General features: G+C 44.4%; 1 pseudogene; it reads right to left on the bottom strand.

Moving 5' to 3' along the window:
- Nucleotides 1-9,841: 9,841 nt before the first annotated feature.
- Nucleotides 9,842-10,426, bottom strand: LOC145525736 (RNA polymerase II subunit A C-terminal domain phosphatase SSU72 like protein 3 pseudogene; annotated as a pseudogene).
- Between the last annotated feature and the right edge of the window lie 11,095 nt (nt 10,427-21,521).

The raw sequence follows: 21,521 nt of genomic DNA on the forward strand, positions 1-21,521 counted from the left end.
GAGACCTGCAAACAGAAGCCAAATAAACAGAGGGAAGCACTTTGGAAGTGACAGGCCAACAGATTAAAATCCCTGTAGTTATCACCGACTGCATTGAAAGGGGCCTATAGATCTTGAAAAGTATAAGCAGGAACAAGGATCTATCTGAAACTGAACAGACCCCACACTGCTCACAACAGCTCCAGAGAAAGTCCTGGATATATTTTTACTATTATCATTTTTTTTTCTTTCTTTTTAATTTAAAAAAAAAATTTTTTTTTTTACTTTTTTCTTTAAGTCCTGTATTACACCTTTAATTTTCATTTTGATAACCCACTATTCAGTTCAGTTCAGTCGCTCAGTCGTGTCCAACTCTTTGTGACCCCATGAATTGCAGCACGCCAGGCCTCCCTGTCCATCACCAGCTCCCGGAGTCCACCCAAACCCATGTCCATCGAGTCAGTGATGCCATCCAACCATCTCATCCTCTGTCGTCCCCTTCTCCTCCCGCCCCCAATCCTACCCAGCATTAGGGTCTTTTCCAATGAGTCAACCCTTCGCATGAGGTGGCCAAAGTATTGGAGTTTCAGCCTCAACATCAGACCTTCCAATGAACACCCAGGACTGATCTCCTTTAGGATGGATTGACTGGATCTCCTTGCAGTCCAAGGGACTCTCAAGAGTCTTCTCCAACACCACACTTCAAAAGCATCAATTCTTCAGTGCTCAGCTTTCTTCACCGTCCAACTCTCACATCCATACATGACCACTGAAAAAACCATAGCCTTGACTAGACGGACTTTTGTTGGCAAAGTAATGTCTCTGCTTTTAAATATGCTATCTAGGTTGGCCATAACCTTCCTTCCAAGGAGTAAGCATCTTTTAATTTCATGTCTGCAGTCACCATCATCAGTGATTTTGGAGCCCCCAAAAATAAAGTCTGACACTGTTTCCACTGTTTCCCCATCTATTTCCCATGAAGTGATGGGACCAGATGCCATGATCTTAGTTTTCTGAATGTTGAGCTTTAAGCCAACTTTTTCATTCTCCTCTTTCACCATCATCAAGAGGCTCTTTAGTTCTTCTTCACTTTCTGCCATAAGGGTGGTGTCATCTGCATATCTGAGGTTATTGATATTTCTCCCAGCAATCTTGATTCCAGCTTGTGTTTCTTCCAGCCCAGTGTTTCTCATGATGTACTCTGCATATAAGTTAAATAAGCAGGGTGACAATATACAGCCTTGACGTACTCCTTTTCCTATTTGGAACCAGTCTGTTGTTCCATGTCCAGTCCTAACTGTTGCTTCCTGACCTGCATACAGGTTTCTCAAGAGACAGGTCAGATGGTCTGGTATTCCCATCTCTTTCAGAATTTTCCAGTTTATTGTGATCCACACAGTCAAAGGCTTTGGCATAGTCAATAAAGCAGAAATAGATGTTTTTCTGGAACTCTCTTGCTTTTTCGATGTTCCAGCGGATATTGGCAATTTGATCTCTGGTTCCTCTGCCTTTTCTAAACCCACTATTTCCTTGCCAAAAAAAAAAAAAAAACCACCCTTTTTTTAAAGCAAACTGCATACATATATCTTATACTTTTTGTGATTTTTTTCTTTTTTCTTTCTTTTATATTGTATTTTTCTAAGAATCTAACCTCTACTCTAGATTTTTAATCTTTGTTTTACATATTTGATATCAATTTTGTACATTTAAGAACCCAATCTTTAGTACCCATTTTTACTCAGGATTGTAATTACTGGCTTGATTACTCTCTCCCCCTACTGACGCTCTTTCTTCTCCCCCAAGGAACCTCTATCTCCCACCCTCCTCCTTCTCTTCTCAACCCAATTCTGTGAATCTCTGATGGTGCTCTGGGCACCGGAGAACACTTCAGGAACAGAATACTGCCCAGATCTCTCTCTCCCCTCTTGATTCCTCCCTTTCTACTCATGCTCACCTCTATTACCTTCCTCCCCCCCTCTATGTATCTCTGTGAACCTCTCTGAGGGTTCCAGACTGTGGAGAGCACAGAGGGAAGTGCTTACTGGCTAGACTGCTCTCTCCACGTTTGAGTCCCCCTCTTCTCCTGGTCACCTCAACCCCCCCCTTCACCTGTCCATGTAACTCAATGAACCTCTCTGGGTATCCCTCACTGTGGAGAATCTTTTCACCATTAACCTAAAAGTTTTATTATCGATGCTGTATGGATGGAGAAGTCTTGAGGCTACTGCAAGAATAAGACTGAAAGCCAGAGGAAACATTAATTAATAAGAGATCATCCAAAAGCCTCCACATATACACTGAAACCAAGCTCCACCCAAGAGCCAATAAGTTCCAGAGCAAGACATACCATGCAAATTCTCCAGCAACACAGGAACATAGCCCTGAGCATCAATATACAGGCTGCCCAGAGGCATACCAAATCCATAGACATCTCAAAACTCAATACTGGGCACTCCATTGCACTCTAGGGAGAAGAAATCCAGCTCCACCCACCAGAACACTGACACAAGCTCCCCCAACCAGGAAACCTTGACAAGCCACCCATCCAACCCCACCCATAGTGAGGAACCTCCACAATAAAGAGGAACTTCAATCTACCAGAATACAGAAAGGCCACGCCAAACACAGCAATCTAAACAAGATGAAAAGACAGAGAAATACTCAGCAAGTAAAGGAAAATGAGAAATGCCCACCAAACCAAACAAAAGAGGAGGAGATAGGGAATCTATCTGAAAAAGAATTTAGAATAATGATAATAAAAATGATCCAAAATCTTGAAAACAAAATGCAGTTACAGATAAATAGCCTGGAGACAACGATTGAGAAGATGCAAGAAATGTTTATCAAGGACCTAGAAGAAATAAAAAGGAGTCAATATATAATGAATAATGAAATAAAGGAGATAAAAGACATTCTGGAGGGAACCAACAGTAGAATAACGGAGGCAGAAGATAGGATAAGTGAGGTAGAAGATAGAATGGTGGAAATAAACGAAGCAGAGAGGAAAAAAGAAAAAAGAATCAAAAGAAATAAGGAAAACCTCAGGGACCTCTGGGACAATATGAAACGCCCCAACATTCGAATCATAGGAGTCCCAGAAGAAGAAGATAAAAGGAAAGGCCATGAAAAAATACTCAAAGAGATAATAGTTGAAAATTTCCCTAAAATGGGGAAGGAAATAGTCACAGAAGTCCAAGAAACCCAGAGAGTCCCAAATAGGATAAACCCAAGGCGAAACACCCCAAGACACATATTAATCAAATTAACAAAGATCAAACACAAAGAACAAATATTAAAAGCAGCAAGGGAAAAACAACAAATAACACACAAGGGGATCCCCATAAGGATAACAGCTGATCTTTCAATAGAAACTCTTCAGGCTAGAAGGGAATGGCAGGACATACTTAAAGTAATGAAAGAGAATAATCTACAACCCAGATTACTGCACCCAGCAAGGATCTCATTCAGATATGAAGGAGAATTCAAAAGCTTTACAGACAAGCAAGAGCTGAGGGAATTCACCACCACCAAACCAGCTCTCCAACAAATGCTAAAGGATCTTCTCTAAACAGGAAACACAGAAAGGATGTTTCAACACGAACTCAAAACAACAAAGTAAATGGCAACGGGACCATACTTATCAATAATTACCTTAAATGTAAATGGGTTGAATGCCCCAACCAAAAGACAAAGACTGGCTGAATGGATACAAAAACAAGACCCTTATATATGCTGTCTACAGGAGACCCACCTCAAAACTAGGGACACATACAGACTGAAAGTGAAGGGATAGAAAAACATATTTCATGCAAACGGAGACCAAAAGAAAGCAGGAGTCGCAATACTCATTTCAGATAAAATAGACTTTAAAATAAAGGCTGTGAAAAGAGACAAAGAAGGACACTACATAATGATCAAAGGATCAGTCCAAGAAGAAGACATAACAATTATAAATATATATGCACCCAACATAGGAGCACCACAATATATAAGGCAAATACTAACAAGTATGAAAGGGGAAATTAACAATAACACAATAATAGTGGGAGACTTTAATACTCCACTCACACATATGGATAGATCAACTAAACAGAAAATTAACAAGGAAACACAAACTTTAAATGATACAATAGACAAGTTAGATTTAATTGATATTTACAGGACTTTCCACCCCAAAACAATCAATTTCACCTTTTTCTCAAGTGCACATGGAACTTTCTCCAGGATAGATCACATCCTGGGACATAAATCTAGCCTTGGTAAATTCAAAAAAATTGAAATCATCCCAGTCATCTTCTCTGACCACAATGCAGTAAGATTAGACCTCAATTACAGGAAAAAAAACTATTAAAAATTCCAACATATGGAGGCTAAAAAACACGCTTCTGAATAACCAACAAATCACAGAAGAAATCAAAAAAGAAATCAAAATATGCATAGAAACGAATGAAAACGAAAACACAGCAACCCAAAACCTATGGGACACTGTAAAAGCAATGCTAAGGGGAAGGTTCATAGCAGTACAGGCATACCTCAAGAAACAAGAAAAAAATCAAATAAATAACCTAACTCTACACCTAAAGCAACTAGAGAAGGAAGAAATGAAGAACCCCAAGGTTAGTAGAAGGAAAGAAATCTTAAAAATTAGGGCAAAATAAATGCTAAAGAGACAAAAGAGACCATAGCAAAAATCAACAAAACTAAAAGCTGGTTTTTCGAGAAGATAAACAAAATTGACAAACCATTAGCCAGACTCATCAAGAAACAAAGGGAGAAGAAACAGATCAACAAAATTAGAAATGAAAATGGAGAGATCACAACAGACTCCACAGAAATACAAAGGATCATAAGAGACTACTACCAACAGCTATATGCCAATAAAATGGACAACTTGGAAGAAATGGACAAATTCTTAGAAAAGTATAACTTTCCAAAACTGAACCAGGATGAAAGAGAAGATCTTAACAGACCCATCACAAGCACAGAAATCGAAACTGTAATCAGAAATCTTCCAGCAAACAAAAGCCCAGGACCAGACGGCTTCACAGCTGAATTCTGCCAAAAATTTAGAGAGCTAACACCTATCCTACTCAAACTCTTCCAGAAAATTGCAGAAGATGGTAAACTTCCAAACTCATTCTATGAGGCCACCATCACCGTAATTCCAAAACCAGACAAAGATGCCACAAAAAAAGAAAACTACAGGCCAATATCACTGATGAACATAGATGCAAAAATCCTTCATAAAATTCTAGCAAACAGAATCCAACATCATATTAAAAAGATCATACATCATGACCAAGTGGGCTTTATCCCAGGAATGCAAGATTTCTTTAACATCCGCAAATCAATCAATGTAATACACCACATTAACAAATTGAAAGATAAAAACCATATGATTATCTCAATAGATGCAGAAAAAGCTTTTTACAAAATTCAACATCCATTTATGATAAAAAAAAAAAAAACCTCCAGAAAGCAGGAAGAGAAGGAACATACCTCAACATAATAAAAGCTATATATGACAAACCCACAGCAAACATTATCCTCAATGGTGAAAAATTGAAAGCATTTCCCCTAAAGTCAGGAACAAGGCAAGGATGCCCACTTTCACCACTACTATTCAACATAGTTTTGGAAGTTTTGGCCACAGCAATCAGAGCTGAAAAAGAAATAAAAGGAATCCAGATAGGAAAAGAAGAAGTAAAACTCTCACTGTTTGCAGATGACATGATCCTCTACATAGAAAACCCTAAAGATTCTACCAGAAAATTACTAGAGCTAATCAATGAATATAGTTAAAGTTGCAGGATATAAAATTAACACACAGAAATCCCTTGCATTCCTATACACTAATAATGAGAAAACAGAAAGAGAAATTAAGGAAACAATACCATTCACCATTGCAACAAAAAGAACAAAATATTTAGGAATATATCTACCTAAAGAAACAAAAGACTTATATATAGAAAACTATAAAACACTGATGAAAGAAATCAAAGAGGACACAAACAGATGGGGAAATATACCATGTACATGGATTGGAAGAATTAATATAGTGAAAATGAGTATACTACCTAAAGCAATCTATAGATTCAATGCAATCCCTGTCAAGCTACCAACGATATTTTTCATAGAACTAGAACAAATCATTTTGCAATTTGTATGGAAATATAAGAAACCTCGAATAGCCAAAGCAATCTTGAGAAAGAAGAATGGAACTGGAGGAATCAACCTGCCTGACTTCAGGCTCTACTACAAAGCCACAGTCATCAAGACAGTATGGTACTGGCACAGATAGAAATATAGATCAATGGAACAAAATAGAAAGCCCAGAGATAAATCCACGCACCTATGGACACCTTATATTCGACAAAGGAGGCAAGAATATACAATGGAGAAAAGACAATTTCTTTAACAAGTGGTGCTGGGAAAACTGGTCAACCACTTGTAAAAGAATGAAATTAGAACACTTTCTAACAGCATACACAAAAAAAAACTCAAAATGGATTAAAGATCTAAACGTAAGACCAGAAACTATAAAACTCCTAGAGGAAAACATAGGCAAAACAGTCTCCGAGATAAATCACAGCAGGATCCTCCATGACCCACCTCCCAGAATATTGGAAATAAAAGCAAAAATAAACAAATGGGACCTAATTAAACTTAAAAGCTTTTGCACAACAAAGGAAACTATAAGCAAGGTGAAAAGACAGCCTTCAGAATGAGAGAAAATAATAGCAAACGAAGCAACAGACAAACAATTAATCTCAAAAATATACAAGCAACTCCTGCAGCTGAATTCCAGAAAAATAAACGACCCAATCAAGAAATGGGCCAAAGAACTAAACAGACACTTCTCCAAAGAAGACATACAGATGGCTAACAAACACATGAAAAGATGCTCAACGTCACTCATTATTAGAGAAATGCAAATCAAAACCACAATGAGGTATCATTTCACACCAGTCAGAATGGCTGCTATCCAAAAGTCTACAAGTAATAAATGCTGGAGACGGTGTGGAGAAAAGGGAACCCTCTTACACTGTTGGTGGGAATGCAAACTAGTACAGCCACTGTGGAGAACAGTGTGGAGATTCCTTAAAAAACTGGGACTAGAACTGCCATATGACCCAGCAATCCCACTGCTGGGCATACACACTGAGGAAACCAGAATTGAAAGAGACGCGTGTACCCCAATGTTCATCGCAGCACTGTTTACAATAGCCAGGACATGGAAGCAACCTAGATGTCCATCAGCAGACGAATGGATAAGGAAGCTGTGGTACATATACACAATGGAATATTACTCAGCCATTAAAAAGAATACATTTGAATCAGTTCTATTGAAATGGATGAAACTGGAGCCCATTATACAGAGTGAAGTAAGCCAGAAAGAAAAACACCAATACAGTATACTAATGCATATATATGGAATTTGAAAGATGGTAACGATAACCCTATATGCGAGACAGAATAAGAGACACAGATGCATAGAACAATTTTATGGACTCTGAGGGAGAAGGTGAGGGTGGGACGTTCTGGGAGAATAGCATTGAAACATGTATATTATCATATGTGAAACAGAGTACCATTCCAGGTTCGATGCATGGGACAGGTGCTCGGGGCTGGGGCAATGGGATGACCCAGAGGGATGGGATGGGGAGGGAGGTGGGAGGAGGGTTCAGGGTGGGGAACACATGTAAACCCATGGCTGATTCGTGTCAATGTATGGCAAAAACCACTACAATATTGTAAAGTAATTAGCCTCCAACTAAAATAAATAAATTTATTAAAAAAAATAAAAATAAAAAAATAAAAATGCAATGGATATTAAAAAAAAAATAAAAAAGGAACCTGTTCTTCCTGAGGACGCAGTGGGCTTCCATGCTCCTGTTGACATCACTCATGCAGACCACAGCCACCCTGAGCGGGGAGGAGGGCATGGTGGCAGCCTCTTGGGACTCCAGCTGGACAGGAGGACTTCAGGGTCTGAGGGGGACTCTGAAGGCCAGGGAGATGACTGGCTGGGTCCAGTTTTGTAATGAACATTTGAGTCAGAGAAGAGAGAAGGCCTTTATATGGAGGCATGGGCCCATGGTGGGAGGAGACCTCTTGATTGGTGATTGGCTTAACTCTTGAGTGACTCGATTTAGATAGTGGACCCAGTGTGGTGACCAGAACAATCCAGTGATCCAATCACCCAATTCGACTGCCAGGAGGTGCCTCTCTGACTCCCTTGCCACCCCGGAGTCTTTTGCCAGGTACAGTTAACCTTGTATGTGCCTGTGTGTATGAGGCTGAGATCGGTATTAGACAAAACAACTAGATGACTCTTCGCCTTCTCACTTTCTCCTCCAGCGTCCTGAAAACATGCAAAGGGAAAAAGTCTTTGAAATTCCCAGGCCTTCTAATCCAGTGGTACAATCAATCACACTGGTTGCTCCAAAGATTTTCACATTAGAACTGATCCTCCAGGAGTGCACTTCTGTTAAATCCTAGGAAGACATTCATGGTTCTCCCAATCAATGGGCAAAAGGATTCACCAGTGGCAAAAGCAACCTCTGGAAAATATGCCTGCCTGCTTCCATCGGGTTTCACAAGTTGCAAGAACACCACATTTTCTCCACTGCCTTTTCTTCATTTCATCAGGAATCTCCAGGTGTCCAGGCCGACTCTGCCTCCCTTGACTCCAAAGGCAGCTGGGCCTGAGCACTCTATACTCAGAATAGAAGGCTTCTCATTACCTTTCTGCATTTGCCTCGTTGACAAAGCAACTGATACACATTTCAAACCTGGGATCAGGATACTAACTGCTAAGGAGATTAAATGCTGTCACTTCAAAATGTCAGGGGACATGGGGGCAAAGATCTCTTCATAGAGCCACAGACAGAATGTTCCAATCTATCTATCCATTGGAGTGATTCTAACATTGCAAAGAGTCCTACATCAGTAAACACCAGAAGTTTATTGAAAGTGCAACCCGCACCTCCCCAAGCATGAGCATGGGCTGAATGTCAGCTTCTTTAACCTGAGAAGTGGGCCTCCAACCACCAAATCCCTCCAAGGGGAGTGCAGACTTCTGGAATGCTCTTGTCCTTGGCATTTCTTTGTCTTGAACGATAAGAAACCAAGGGCTCAGTTGCTTAGATGCCTCCCCTACCACAAATGAGAAGACACCCTTTCTTTAAATTAAACAATTTTACTTTATTTCAAATAAATAGGCTATTTGATTGAACAGATCATGCCCAAATTTTAGCAGTCAATGCCTATTATTATCGAACCTGAGTTTCTATGAAAGTTGCAGTTACCAAAATATATACAATCTAAAAATAGATTTCTAAAGTTCAAACATTAAATATAATCCTATCTCACTAAAAAGAAAAATTCATTTATACTGATGCACAATACAAAAGTGACAAAAGGAAATTGTATTAACATGATGAAGTAAAAAAAAATGATGGAATGGAATATGGTGTGGGGTTTGTTCTTCTTCCCTGAATATCCTTCAACGCATCACTTGTCCATTGTAAACCTTGGTCTCTTGATGTGGATAATGGAGTCCTCGAGGTTAACTTCCTCGCAGAGCCGTGTGAGCACTGAAGTGTTCCTTCCAGGTCAGGAATCCATACCATCGTCCCCCACCATGGAAGGGTTTGAATGCCTCCAGAGCGTTCATGTTACTTTGGCAGGAAAAGATTTCCTTCTCCACTTCCTTCTGTGGGTGGAGTGTACCTGAAAAAAGTCATGTAGATGGCTTTTAGCAGAAAGGCCTTGGAAGCGGCTTCTGACAGAAAATACCACCTAGCCCAATGTCCAGGCACAAGTTCTTACCAAGAGGAGCTGAAACCAGACAAGCTCCTCAGTAGAAGCAGACCGTGTGCAGAAAGCTCTTGCCAGTTTTCCGCTCGGCTGCCAGGAGCACCTCGACCAGAGAGTCCTCCAGGTTGTCTGCCTGCTGGAGGCGTTCGCAGAGCTCACAGATGATAAAAGACCCCAGGGTGGCGTCCTCCAGGTCGTCGTCCATGTCCACGTTGATCACGTGCACGGGCTGGCAGGTCTCCTGCTCTCGGACCCACAGCTCCTCCACCACCTTGTCGTAGACGCTCTCCTCGCAGGTGAAGATGATATCAAAGCGATCTCTGCACTCTTGAAATCTTTCTGGGCGAGGCTTGATTCTCTCGTTTCTTCCCAAGATGTGTAAGATGCCGTTGCTGGTGTAGCGTTCTCGGTCTTTGCGTACAAGGTCCTTGTGCATCTCCTCATAGGTGGTGGAGAAATCGTAAACCACGGGGAGCTTGCGTGCTGTTCCTGGGAGTCTGACTCGAGATCCAGCTCCGAAGGACCTGACTTGGAATCCTTTCCTCCTGAGGATACGGTGGGCCTCCATGCTCCTGTTCATGTTGCTCATGCAGACCACAGCCACACTGAGTGGATACGAGGGCATGATGGTGGCGACTAGAGACTCCAGCCAGACGCGTGAACTTCAGAGGCTGAGGGGACGCTAAAGGCCAGGGGATGACTGGCTGGGTCCAGTTTTGTAATGAGCATTTGAATCAGAGAAGAGAGAAGGCCTTTATATAGAGGCATGGGCCCAAGGTGGGAGGAGACCTCTTGATTGGTGATTGGCTTAACTCTTGAGTGATTGGATTTAGATAGCGGACCCAGTGAGGTGACCAGAACAATCCGGTGATCCAATCACCCAATTCGACTGCCAGCAGGTGCCTCTCTGGCTCCCTTGCCACCCCGGAGTCTTTTGCCAGGTACAGTTAACCCTGTACGTGCCTGTGTATATGAGGCTAAGTTTGGTAATTCAATTACGTGAACATATGCTCTACACCCTGGTCTGGCATCCAGGTGGGAGTGTTTTGTAGTCTCTGCTTCGTCCTCTGGGTCACATTTGCAAGGAGCTACTAAGCATATTAGACTTGTCCAGACTACTTCCAAGTTCGTCATCATTCTCTCTAGTGACCTGAGAACATGCATGTGGAAAGTATGTTTGAAATTTTCAAACTTACAGTTAATTCATTATACATATAATTGCAATAGTTTTTTCATATTTTTCCCTCAGTTGATAATCTAGAATTGTAATTTTGTTAAATTACAGGGGAAACACATAATTTTGGCCATAAATAATAACAAGATTCACCAGTGTGCAAAGCAACTGTTTGGAAAACATCCCTCATGTTAGTGTTGCAGGATTTCAAGAATACACACATCTGCCCTTTGATTTTCTTGAGTTCATGATGCTTCTCCAGGGACTCAAGCCACCTCCATGGCTTTCCCATGTTCTCAAGTACAGCTCTGTCTGAACACTCTATACTGAAATATAGTAATTTTAAATTCCATTTCTTTTGTCAGTTTGCAGAGTTGACATACCAAGGATAATAGACATAAAATTTATGAACCATACACCAAACAATAAGGAGAGACAGTCTTGTTCCTTCAAAATGGTTCAGGAGAAGCATCCATTTAGAAACTCACAGATTTTATGTCTCTGTGCATCTGTCAATTATAGTGATTGTCACATTGAAGGAGTCCTACCTCAGTGAACACACTTGATCTTCTCCAAGTATGAATCCCAAAACCAGGACATTAACATTGACCCAGAATGTGGTGTAAGGTAACTTTGGACCCCAGGCTACCAAATCGGAAAATCTGGGATTGGAGCCCAGAGATCTGGGATGTACAAAGCCCTTCAGATGATCACAATGTACACCAAGGTTTGAGAGCAACTGAAAGCAGGGGTTTCTGAGCCTCGATTGGAACTTGAAAGCCGGGAGAATTTGTTCAAAGCAGGGCATCAAGAATACAAGGGAAGCAGGACATTCAAAAGAGAAAAATCTTCTCAAAGAAACACCAGACATAAATGAAGAGGTAGTCAGAAGCTACATACAGCATGAAATTTTATTAAAGTAGTGACCCAAACCTGAAGGGGTCTAACAAACCTTGTATAGCAGGATCTTGGGCTCAAAGTGAAACAGAACAGGACCTTATGATCTTTCCCCACTATGTCCTCTGCCTGCCTTTGTCTGTGAAAAAATTTAGCTTCCCTCATAAAGATACCCCATGTGCAGCTCTGCCCCAGAGGGCTCATTTCCAGGAGCGGGCCAGGGGGAGGAGATTAGCTGTGGCAGGAACTGGCCAAGAGAAACAGGGACTCAGCCTGTCAACTGCTCCACCCTCAGAGGGCAGAGGAAGAAATGGCCTACGGCCTCCAGGAGGCACCAGCTCCCAGCAGGACTAGGCTCCCAGGACCGCAGCCCGGGGCTTGTGCCAGGGACAGCAAGCAGGGAACGCAGGCAACTGGGGTGTGCTTTGCCAGACAGATGGCCCTGCCCGGGGGAGGAGATGCCAGAGCCTGTGGGAACCCCAATGGGCTGGACTTGGCACTCACAACCCCTTTACTACAGCTGAGGCCCTGCCAGGTTTTGCCACGCTGTCCCCACAGTGGAGAGACCAGACACCCAGAACACAGTTCCTCACCCTGCTGTCCCCACCCTTATCCATCAGTGATTGTTAAAAGACTCAACAGTGCATGAAAAGATATTAGACATCACTATTGACCATACAAATGCAAATCAAACCACAATGAGGTATCACACCAGTCAGAATGGCCATCACCGAAAAATCTACAAACAATAAATGCTAGAGAGGGTGTGGAGAAAAGGGAACCCTCCTACATTGTTGGTGGGAATGTAAATTTGTACAGCCACTATGGAGAACAGTGTGGAGTTTCCTTAAAAAACTAAAAATAGAAATACCATATGATCCTGCAGGGCTTCCCTGATGGCTCAGACAGTAAAGAATCTGCCTGCAATGAAGGAATCATGGAAGACTCTGGGTCAGGAAGATCCCCTGGAGGAGGGCATGGCAACCCACTTCAGTATTCTTGCCTGGAGAACTCCATGGAGAGGAGCCTGGGTGGCTACAGTCCATGTGGTTGAAGAGTCAGACACACCTGAAGCGACTTAGCACATACACATGCCTGGTCCTGCAATCCCACTCCTGGGCATATATCCAGAGACAACCATAATTCAAAAAGATACATGCATTCCAATGCATGTATTGGATGCAGCACTACTTACAATAGCCAATATGTGGAAGCAACCTATATGTCCCTCAACAAAGGAATAGATAAAGATGTGATTATATATACATATAATACATATATACAATGTGATATTACTCAGCCATAAAAAAGAATGAAATAGGGACTTCCCTGGTGTTCCAGTGGTTGGGAAACTACATTTCCACTGCAGGGAGTGTGGGTTCCATCTCTGGTTGGGAAAGATCCTGCATGCTTTGCACTGTGGTCAAAAAATCAGAAAAAAAAAAAAATGAAATAATGACATTTGCAGCAACATGGATGGACCTGAAGATTATCATATACTGAGTGAAGTAAGTCAAACAGAGAAAAATAAATTTCATACGATATCACTCATACGTGAAATCTAAAAAAAAAGGGAGAGTACAAATGAACTTATCTACAAAACAGAAATAGAGTCACATGTAGAAAACAAACATGGTTACCAGAGGGTAATTGGAGGAGCGATAACTTGGGAGACTAGGACTGACACATACACACTCCTACATATAAAACAGATGGCTAATAAGGACCTACTACATAGCCCAGGGAACTCTACTCAATACTCTTTAATGACCTACGAAAGTTACTTAGTCGCGTCCGACTCTTTGCGACCCCATGGACCATACAGTCCATGGAATTTTTGAGGCCAGAATACTGGAATGGGTAGCCATTCTCTTCTCCGAGGGACCTTCCCAACCCAGGGATCCAACCCAGGTCTCCCACCTTGCTGACCTACATGAGAAAATAATCCAAAAAAGAGTGGAATATGTATATATATGACAGATTCATTTTGTTATACAACACAACATTGTAAACTAACTATACTCCAATAAAATTAAAAAAAAAAAAAAAGAAGAAGAATGAGTAGGAATTCTCCAAGGATAGAAGATATAGCACCTTTTACAAAAGCCAAAAAAAAAAAAAAAACCTTAACAATGGATACAGTTCACAGTGGAGGCAGGAGCTCCCACAAGCTGCCAAATGAGAGACACTGGCACCACCCCACAGCCACAGCCTCGGGGGCCCACAAGTGCATCTGGGAACTCCAGCACCATCGCTGGGGAAGAGGTCTTCCCATCAAGGTCCAGGTGCACACCCCGGTCAGTGGACACACAGAGACAGGGATCAGCCCAAGGACAGCAGTGCTGACCGTGTGTGAGCCAGTGAGCCCCAGGTTGACCAAAGATGGGGCCCAAGGCGGCTGGGGGTTCTCTGGGACCTCAGGGCCCCAGCCATTTCCAAACAGTATCTAATAGTAGTAACTGGTACTGCTGTACATGGTACAGAGACTGAATATCCAGCCTGCCCTTCTCCAGCTCGAGCTCTTGCTGACACCCTACTGCCCAGCCCCCCATGTGGGGAGCCCCCCTAGGCATAGGACTGGAGCATGAGCCCTCCACCCACCCTGCAACCTGCTTCCCCAGATCCTGAATACTAACGACACCCCAGCCTTGCCCATGACAAAGCAGGTCTCTGTCCTTGTATTTCTACCTGGCTTTATACCTTCATGGTCACAAATTGATGTGAGCCTTGTGATAAAGAGTTTGGTGCCAGATAAGAATTAGTGAGGGTGGGGGAGGGGAGGAACAGAGCTTGCCAACCCCCCAGCTCTCACTTATGTAAAGCCTTGAAAGAACCTGAAGGTTCTCCGTCAGCCAAGAATCACTAACTGTTCTATCCCATACCCGGGTCTTACTCAGCCCTTCTTATCCAAGCCCTCTTCATGCAGGTCCTGCTGTGAAGTACGCTATACACCTGAATGTGGAAGGAGACTCTTGAGGTGAAAGATCCCTGAAGCATTCTGCCCAAGATGCTGGTAAGGATGAAGAACTGACTTGTCCAAGGCCCTGGTGAGTGAGAGACCAAGCATATCTGACTCCTGGCTGTGTGTTTTTCCTTGTAGCACAGGTGGAGGTACAGCCCTGCAGACCCAGGAGAGGGCCCTCTTCCCTCTGAGCAGAAAAGAAGCATCTTTCCTCAGTTCCTGCCAAGATGTGGGTCCTGACCAAGCATTAGGCCCACCGAAGCCCTTGGGAACCAGTACAGGCTAAAGAGAGGATCAAGGTCATCCCTGGTGGCTCAGTGGTAAAGAATCCACCTGTCAATGCAGGAGACACAGGTTTGATTCCTGGTCTGGGAAGATCCTACATGCTACAGAGCAACCAAGCTCAAGCACCACAACTACTGAGCCTGCACTCTAGAGCCTGGGAGCCGCAATTACTGAAGCCAGCACGCCCTAGAGCCCATGCTCCAACAAGAGAAGCCACCGAAATGAGAAGTACGTGCACTGCAACGAAGAGTAGCTCCTGCTCACTGCAACTAGAGAAAACCCCACACAGCAACAAAGACCCAGCACAGCCAAAAATAAATAGTAATTAACTAACTAAATAAATAAAAATTTGAAAAAAGAGAGAGTTTAATCATTACCCATAAAACTGATATTAAAAGAAAATAAAGACAGGGTCATTCTGGGCAGAACTAAAAGTACACCAGGCTCCATGCAAGGGTTTTATTTGTTTTGTTTTGTGGGGGTGGGAAGGAGTTGTCAGAACAGTACCACCGGGGTGGGTCTCCCTAGACTCCAGACAGAACCTGCCTCCAGTGCCACCTTTGTACCTTCAGGAACAGAGTGGCCATAACTGCCACCCAAAGTAGTCAAGTGACTTTCATCACAACTGAGTCAAAAGTTACGATGCGGGTTGTAACCCTAGAGGGTAGGCAAGGTGCAGAGGAGAACAGAGGGCCTAGAGAACTACCTCCCCCGCCCCCTGCAAATTCTGCCTGGGAGCCACAACAGCACTGCCATCCATTCTAACACACCGCATCCACTCCCTAATTCCCAAACAGCTAGACGGCCCCCAAAGCCAGGCCTTTCCTGAGAACTCCATCCTTTAGAGTTACCACCCTCATCACAATCTCAGAAGAGATCCTCAAGCAGCCAACTTCAATCTTAGATGATGACATGGGTCCTTAAAAAGGAGGTAAATTTCCTTTTCTATCCAAGAACTCACACCTTAAGGTTGGCCTGCATATTTGAAAGGAAAATAAAAATCATTTTATAAAATATAAGATGTTAAAGAGTTAGAGCAGTAACTTCTTTTTTTAATATTTATTTACTTATTTATTTGGCTACACTAGGTCTTAGTTGCAGCATGTGGGATCTTCTTTCAGTTGTGCATGAAAACTCTTAGTTGCAGTATGTGGGATCTAGTTCCCTGACTAGGGATCAAACCAGGGTCCCTGCACTGGGAGCACAGACTCTTCACCACTGGACCACCAGGGAAGTCCCCAAAGAGGTAACTTCTTGACCAAATTTCATTATTAGCCAAGACTGGACTTCTTGACCTCTTCTACATAGCAGCCAAAGCTTCCCTATCCCACCCCAGTCAAACATCAACCTGACCATGACCCTGACCAAGAGCAGGGCTCTGAGGGTGGGGCTGGGGTGGGAAGGAAGAGTGGAGTAGTGCATGGTGTGTAGGCTACTACTGTTAGGAAGCCACCTGCAAATAGACACCAGGAGGTGCCAATGCAGACAGCAGGCAGCACAGTCCAGAGGCAGCACAGCATGAAGGGGGTATTAGGAAAGATGAGCTATTTGCTGCTGCTGCTGCTAAGTCGCTTCAGTCGTGTCCGACTCTGTGCAACCCCATAGACGGCAGCCCACCAGGCTCCGCCATCCCTGGGATTCTCCAGGCAAGAACACTGGAGTGGGTTGCCATTTCCTTCTCCAATGCACGAAAGTGAAAAGTGAAAGTGAAGTCGCTCAGTCGTGTCCGACTCTTAGCGACCCCATGGACTGCAGCCCACCAGGCTCCTCCATCCATGGGATTTTCCAGGCAAGAGTACTGGAGCTATTTGCAGGGGGATAGTATTATAGCTTTCTGGACCAACAGGACAGGATGCAGCAAAAAGGGGAGACAGGCAGCACTAGGCCCCCACTCTGAATGCCTGAGGCCAAACAGAGGATCACAGGCAGAGCCCTGGTCTAGTAAGTGATGGGCATATGCTCCTGCGAGGCCACGCAGGCCCCGTGGCCACAGACTGTGCTCCCCAAGACAGTCAGGCTACTTGGGGAGCTGCGCTCATCCTGAGACCCGGGATATTTTCACCAATAAAGGCTAACAAGTGAAAGTACAGTAGGCTTTAAGATGAGGCTTAGACTTTTGTTATTTTCCCTTTGGTAAGAGGTGGAGATTAACTGGGTTTAAGGTTAGAACATAAAAAAAATTGTCGTTGAGAAAAAATAAACTACTGCCAGGCAATAAGGTGGAAAAATTCAAGTGAGGCATCCACAAATCTTAAAGCCAAGACCTTCTTTAGTGCCACCAGCCTCAGACAGTGGCCTCAAGCCCTCAGAGTTGCTCTTAGCTAGTGGGACCGTGCTATAAAGCAGAGGAGGCTCAGCTGGGCACTCTGTGATGACCTGGCTGGGTGGGATTCTGAGGGAGGGGGGTGTCCAAGAGGGAGGGATATATGTATACATATAGTTAATTTACTTCATTGTACAGCAGAAACTAACACAACATTGTAAAGAAATATTAAAATTATTATTATTTAAAATTTCTTTTTAAAACATTAAAAAGAAATAATAATAACTTTAAGATTTTTATATTGCAACTAAAATAGCCGAGAGAGCAAGCATCAGGATTGGTGCTTCATCTGGCAGGCAACCCTGTGCCCCAGGTCCTACCCTACTGGCTTCTGCCCTCCCCTCTAAATTGGAAAGTTAGCTCCAAGCCCCTCGGGTGCGCCTGCGAGTGCCCGGCTGGGTCTGGGCGGCAGCGCGGCGCTCCGCTCCTGCCGGCCGCCCCTTCCGAGTCATTCCGTGGACTCAGGCGCCCCCGCGCGGCCTCAGGCGGGCGGCGCACACGCGTCGAGCGCCCCGGGTCTCCGCGGCGGGTCCCCGAGGCCTAGAGTTCACGGACACGCCGCCGGCCCGGCTGCTCAAGACCCCGCCAGCCTCCCCGGGGCCTCATCAGCGCGCGGCGAGCCCAGTCTTTGCCAGGTGACCGGGCTCCCCGGGGCAGGGGTGGCGGCGGCCGGACCGGCAGAGCTAACGAGCCCCGCAGGAGCGCGGCGGCAGAAAGGCTCGGCGGTGGAAACCTAGCTGCGCCGAGTTGCTGGGCGCCGAAGCCGTCTCCTAGCAACGCAGACGCCGGCGGCAGCGCTTCCCCTGCCTTTCCCCACGCGCGTCCACCGCGGCCCCGCGGCTGTACACTGAGAGCCCTCCCACACCGCCTCGCGGTGCTGCTGCCACCGAGGACCGGGCTGGGAACCCCAGGACACCCTCCCCCGCCCCACAAAAACCATGACCCTAAAAAGGAAAGTCTATGGCGCCCTCAGCCGGGGCTGTGTAGGCGCTCTAGCCAGACTCACGAAATTAAAGGGTCTCAGGGGGTGCTAACCTCTGAGCTCTGCTTATTTGGATGGGGGTAATAGGATTGCCATATGGGTAAGGCACATATTGCCTACTTACCACTAACCAGGAATTATGCTGTGTGCGTTGTTACACCACTACCTCATTTAGTCTTCATAGTAACGCTGATGGGACCTGTCAGATGTGTACCATTATTTCCATTTCACAGATAGGAACACTGAGGCCTGGGATTACATGACTTGACCCTAAGACACACAGCCAGGGAGCAACTCAAACCCAGGCTCTTTACTCCAGTGTTTTCACGGTCTTCCAGGCCTCAGAATCCACATAGAGGCTCCTCAGAACAGGGAATCCCATGGCTCAATAATCTGGAGAAACACTGGATATTGTATCTCCCTCTGCTTTAGTGGGAGGCTTTCGATGCATTTTAGTGAGTTAGGATCTCTCAGAGAAGAAAAACTGTTTGCTTTGGTTTAATTCAGTGTTTTCCAAACTAAGTTGAAAGGGAAGTCTTTAAAAAAAAAAAAAAAAACAACACTTGTTAGCATCCTGTGGAAATGTGTCCTATGAAATACACTGTGGACACATGTGCCTCCTTAGTCTCCAATAGAGGCTCCAGTAGGTAGATGTAGAAGATCCTAAAAACTGACACTGAGAAGCGCTGTGGAGCTGTGAGGGTACGGTGTGTTCTTACTGTTACTATTATCATGTGCTTCATCGTTTTCAGAGAGCCTGACTGGAGCCTTCTGGCCACACTGTAATGCTGGATACTAATAATAACTAGCATTTACTGAGCACTTCCTATGTGGAAGCAGTGCTCTAAGTACTTTATATGTATTAACTTATACCTTACAACTACCCAAATGTCATCCCCACCAGGGGAAAAAAAGGCATAAGATCACGATAACTAAGTAAGTCATAGATGTAAATACTTAGAAGAAAGCACTTAGAATTACTACAAGCGTTTGCTATTATGTTTATCCCTATTTTACAGAGGCGGAAACTGAGTCACAGAAAGAGTAAGTCACTTTCTCTAGGTCACAGTGATAGTGAGTGGGTTAGAACCCAGGCGGGCTGGGGGCAGGGCCTATGCTGGTAACCACTATACAGTCCGCCTCTCGGCCAGAAGTGGACGGGAAGCCCTGGATCTGGGCCCTCGTCAGCAAAGCCAGCACTGCCTATGACAGCACTTCTTCTCTATCTAGGGCCACCTCCCCCATCCTGCCCGTCACAGCACCACCACAAGCTCCCTCATGGGGGAGAAAAGGGAACAAGACTTGGAGTTAGACAACACTGGATTGGACCCCAGCATGACATTTACTGACTGGAATCTTACACAAGTGACTTAACTGTCAGTTTTCTCTTCAGTAAAAAGAGAGCACCATCCATCATGGCTAATTATTAGAGAAATGCAATCAAAATTACAGTGAGGTACCACCTCACACCAGTTAGAATGGCCATCATTTCAAAGTCTACATGGGGCTTCCCTGGTGGTCCAGTGGTTAAGAATCCGCCTTCCAGTGCAGGGGATGCAAGTTCAAACCCTGGTCAGGGAATGAAGATTCCACGTGTTGTGGGGTGACTAAGCCTACGTGCTCTAGAGCCGGCGAGCCACAACTACTGAGCACTCTGGAGCCTGCGCTCTGTGACAAGAGACACCCCCGCATCGCAGCAGAGTCCACACACCACAACGAAGACCCCACCAAAATTCAAAATAAAATAAAATACAAGTTTAAAAAATAAAAAAGTAGAAACCTACAAATAACAAAAGCTGGAGAGGGTGTGGAGAAAAGGGAACCCTCCTACACTGTTGGTGGGGTTGGTACAGCCACTATGGAGAACAGTATGGAGGGTCCTCAAAAAAAACTAACAATAGAGGTACCATTGCTGCCACCTGGGCCCTGCTCAGTTCCTCCTTAAAGAGCCAGAGCGGTTTCTGGAATATGGCTTACTGCAGTTCACGGTGATCAATCAACAGATGGGCCGTGCGGGGTCTGGGTACTGACCCACTGGGTGACCCTGGGCAAGACCCAGTCCTCCATTGCTGGAATGCTCCAGCAATCTCACTCCTGGGCATAGAGCCAGACAAAACTGTAATTCAAAAAGACGCTTGCCCCCAATGTTCATAGCAGCACTATTCACAATAGCCAAGACATGGAAGCAACCTAAATGCGCATCAACGGAAGAACGGATGAAGAAGATGCGGTACAATTTATTACTCAGCCATAAAAAAAGAATGAAATAATGCCGTTTGCAGCAACATGGATGGAAGCCTCCCCTGACTGTTGTGCCTGCCTCCACCCCCAGACAGGGTCAGGACCCCTCTGCTGTATCTACCCGCCTCAGCCTGCCACACCTCCTGGTCTTGAAATTATGGTTTTATTTCACAGAACTGAGCCCCTAAGTTCAGTCTCTTTCACAGTCATATGCCCAGGGCCTAGCCCACCAAGCTCAGCGCACAGTAGGAGCCCAGTTAATGTTTGCTGACTTAATTATTGAATTATAACAAGAAATATAGCTAATATTAACTAAGAATCACTGAGCACTAGGCCCCATTCCAAATATTTTTGCACAGATTCTAGCTCATTTAAATTTAATACAACAGCCATTTGAAGTAAGCATTGTTGTTTTGCTATTTGAGGAAATGGATACAGAGATGTGTCTGGTGAATGTGCACACAGGTTTGAACCCGGTTTGTCTGCCTTTGGAGCCTGTAAGCTAAGCCACAATAAACAAGTGAACAGATGAATGCCTGCCTACCTAACCTCACGGTTGCCAAGAAGGACACTAGAAGCCCTACATGTGCACAGAGGTTTATTGTTACAAAGCCCCAAAAAAGGAAGGAATCCCTGGTTCGGGGCCTGCTCCTCCCAGGCCTTGGTTTCCCCATCTGTGGAGTAAGGGTCGTACTTAATAATACCAAGGCTCTTACATGCGTGATGGTGCTTCTCAGGAGGCCTAGAAGGCAGAGAGGAGAGTAGGAAAGGGTGGTTGGGCCAAGAGAAACCTAGAAACAGCACAAGAGTTTGGTGTGCCCAGCCAGGAGCAGAGGGCAAGCTGGGGGTCAGCAGA

Source organism: Giraffa tippelskirchi, chromosome 11 (assembly GCF_054371585.1).
Source record: "Giraffa tippelskirchi isolate mGirTip1 chromosome 11, T2T-mGirTip1v1.2.pri, whole genome shotgun sequence".
NCBI classification, from domain to species: domain Eukaryota; kingdom Metazoa; phylum Chordata; class Mammalia; order Artiodactyla; family Giraffidae; genus Giraffa; species Giraffa tippelskirchi.